Below are 4257 nucleotides of genomic sequence, written 5' to 3' on the forward strand. Positions count from 1 at the left end.
CCGAGATATATTGCCATGCAACTTTCCATCGTTTCGTATATCATGACAGGCATCATCATTGTCATATTGCCTTGCATGATCATGTAGTTGACATCATATTCGTGGCAAAGCCACCATGCATAATTTTTCATACATATCACTCTTGATTCATTACCCATCCCGGTACACCGCCGGAGGCATTCATATAGAGTCATATCTTGTTCTAGTATCGATTTGTAATTCTTGAGTTGTAAATAAATAGAAGTGTGTTGATCATCATTATTAGAGCATTGTCCCTTATAAAAAAGAAAGGCCAAATAAAAAAAGAAAGGCCAATAAAAAAGAGAAAGGCCAAATAAAAAAAGGCCCAAAAAGCAGGGGGGACAATGTTACTATCCTTTTCCACACTTGTGCTTCAAAGTAGCACCATGATCTTCATGATAGAGAGTCTCTTATGTTGTAACTTTCATATACTAGTGGGAATTTTTCATTATAGAACTTGACTTGTATATTCCAACGGTGGGCTTCCTCAAAATGCCCTAGGTCTTCGTGAGCAAGCATGTTGGATGCACATCCACTTAGTTTCTTTTGTTGAGCTTTCATACATTTATAGCTCTAGTGCATCCGTTGCATGGCAATCCCTACTTCTCATGTTGACATCACTTGATGGGCATCTCCATAGCCCGTTGATTAGCCTCGTCAATGTGAGACTTTCTTGTTTTTTGTCTTCTCCACACAACCTCCATCATCATATTCTATTGCACCCATAGTGCTATATCCATGGCTTACGCTCATGTATTGCGTGAGAGTTGAAAAAAGCTGAAGCTCGTTAAAAAGTATGAACCAATTGCTTGGCTGAAACCGGGGTTGTGCATGATGGGAGTATTTTGTGTGATGAAAATGAAGCATAGCCTAACTATATGATTTTGTAAGGATGAACTTTCTTTAGCCATGTTTTTGAGAAGACATGATTACTTGTTAGTATGCTTGAAGTATTACTATTTCTTATGTCAATATGAACTTTTATTTTGAATCATTTGGATCTGAACATTCATGCCACAATAAATAAAATTACATTGAGATTATGCTAGGTAGCATTCTGTTTTTTATCATTTACCTACTCGAGGACAAGCAGGAATTAAGCTTGGGGATGCTTGATACGTCTCCAATGTATCTATAATTTTTGATTGTTCCATGCTATTATATTACCTATTTTGGATGTTTATGGGCTTTACTCTATAATTTTATATCATTTTTGGGACTAACCTATTAACCGGAGGCCCAGCCCAAATTGATGTTTTTTTCCTATTTCAGTGTTTCGAAGAAAAGGAATATCAAACGGAGTCCAAACGGAATGAAACCTTCGAGAGCGATCTTTTTGGAACAAACGCAATCCGGGAGACTTGGAGTGGACGTCAAGAAGCAGCCGAGGTGGCCACGAGGCAGGAGGGCACGCCCTAGGGGGGTAGGCGCGCACCTACCCTCGTGGGCCCTCGTGGCTCCCCTGACCTATCTCCTTCGCCTATATATATCTCCGTACTTCGAAAACATCCAGGAGCACCAAGAAAACCTATTTCCACCGCCGCAATCTTCTGTATCCGTGAGATCCCATCTTGGGGCCTTCGCCGACACTCCGCCGGAGGGGGAATTGACCACGGAGGGCTTCTACATCAACACCATAGCATCTCCGATGAGGTGTGAGTAGTTTACCATAGACCTTCGGGTCCATAGTTATTAGCTAGATAGCTTCTTCTCTCTCTTTGAATCTCAATACAAAGTTCTCGTCGATCTTCTTGGAGATCTATTTGATGTAACTCTTTTTGCGGTGTGTTTGTCGAGATCCGATGAATTGTGGGTTTATGATCAAGTTTATCTATGAGAAATATTTGAATCTCCTCTGAATTCTTTTATGTATGATTGGTTATCTTTGCAAGTCTCTTCGAGTTATCAGTTTGGTTTGGCCTACTAGATTGATCTTTCTTGCAATGGGAGAAGTGCTTAGCTTTGGGTTCAATCTTGCGGTGTCCTTTCGCAATGACAGCAGGGGCAGCAAGGCATGTATTGTATTGTTGTCATCGAGGATAAAAATATGGGGTTTATATCATATTGCTTGAGTTTATCCCTACATCATGTCATCTTTCCTGATGCGTTACTCTGTTCTTATGAACTTAATACTCTAGATGCATGCTGGATAGCGGTCGATGTGTGGAGTAATAGTAGTAGATGCAGAATTGTTCCGATCTATTTGTCGCGGATGTGATGCCTATATACATGATCATTCCTAGATAATCTCATAATTATTCGCTTTTCTATCAATTGCTCGACAGTAATTTGTTCACCCACCGTAATACTTATGCTATCCTAAGAGAAGCCACTAGTGAAACCTATGACCCCCGGGTCTATCTTTTATCATATAAGCTTTCAATCTACTTTTGTTTACATCTTTACTTTTTGCATCTATATTATAAAATATCAAAAAAATATGTATCTTATCATAATATCTCTATCAGATCTCACTTTCGCAAGTGGCCGTGAAGGGATTGACAACCCCTTTATCGCATTGGTTGCGAGGTTCTTGTTTGTTTGTGTAGGTATGAGGGACTTGCGTGGAGCTTCCTACTGGATTGATACCTTGGTTCTCAAAAGCTGAGGAAATACTTACGCTAATTTGCTGCATCACCCTTTCCTCTTCAAGGGAAAACCAACGCAGTGCTCAAGAGGTCGCACCTAGCTATATATGCATTCCTAGTTAAATACAATAAATATGAAGAAAGAGATAGAGAGGAGATGGAAAAAAGTACTAATACAATAGCCAAACTTAGATTTTTTTTTGCGGGAAATAGCCAACCTTATAGCCCACACTATTGTATGAGTGCATATACATGATGGCTATAGATGACATGGCAGTTCCTTATAGCCATCGGCTGGCTATATTATTAACCATGCTCTAATGTGTTTTTCAAAACCGCCTTTGACTATTGACAAGATTAATAGTACATGAGATGTATAATGTGAAAATTATATCATTGGAAGCTCCTTTCACATACGAATTTGACCGTATGCTTTGTGTAAGTTGCATTTCATATATTATTACTCTAACATTTGTTCAAAGTTAGCCTCGAAAAATGCATTAGGCCCTGTATAGTAAATGGAAGGAGGGAGTAGTAGTGGAAGTGGATCCTCTGACGTAGGTATCCCTGCCTTACCCTCCCTTTCGGTCGCTTACTGGCGGACCCCATGCTTGCTAGGCCCTGCATGTCAGTTACTCAATGGGTTTTCGGCCACATCAGGGGATCCTCATCCGTAGTATACTCCCTCTGTTTTTTATTTACTCTGCATAAAACGGAGGGAGTCGTAGTATAAATGACGCGGGCGGGGGAGGGGGAGGGACGTCGGTTTGCTGTCAACTACGGTCCCACAAGCAAGCGAAAATGCAAGACGAAGCGCGTTACATTTGGTGGGCGACATGGAGGGTCCAGCATGCCGGGGTGCAACGCGAAGGCGACAAGAGCGATGTACAGTCAAAACCGATTGACCGGTCGTCACCGGAACCACTATTCACACCAGAACCTTTGCTGCTCGGCCTATGCCAGCCAATGCCCCAAAACCACACCTCCTCTCTAGCCCATTCCCCTACCTTTTGATCCCCTAGCCTGCATCAAGCGTCCCCTAGTTCGATGGAAAGCCATGGTGCGCCGCAAGATCACGTGCTACAAGATGCTGACGTCGGAGCGCCGCATAGAAATCGCGGCGGCGGTCGGTGCCATAGACCTCCATTCCCAAGCTCGCATTGCAGCAGGCCAATCCCCGAGTTCTCTGGAGCCAAGCTACAAGGAGGAGGAAGCCGATCCGATGTTCATGGCGGAGGTCGCGGCATAGAAGGCCCCTGATGAGTATGAGACGATGGACGTCGACTTCATGCCGGCGTCCGGGTCCCCCATGGTGTAGGCGGACCAGCGGTTCAACCTGGCGATACTAGAGGAGGACCGGGAGGCAGAGGCTCAACTCGACGTGGAGCGCGCGCATGCAGCTGCCATTGAGGCTCTCCTGCAGGCGGAACCGGATGTCGTCGATGTGAACCGAGCGGCGGAGGCTCAACTTGAGGCAGAGCGCATGGATGCCGATGCCATCGAGGCCCTCCTGCAGGCGGAACCGGACATCCTGGAATTGAACCGGGCGGCAGAGGCTCAACTCGACGCGGAGCGCGCGGATGCCGCTGCCATCGAGGCCCTCCTACAGGCAGAACCGGACGTCCTGGACTTGAACCTGGTGGCGGAG

Source organism: Triticum aestivum, chromosome 5B, assembly GCF_018294505.1.
Source record: "Triticum aestivum cultivar Chinese Spring chromosome 5B, IWGSC CS RefSeq v2.1, whole genome shotgun sequence".
NCBI classification, from domain to species: Eukaryota; Viridiplantae; Streptophyta; class Magnoliopsida; order Poales; family Poaceae; genus Triticum; species Triticum aestivum.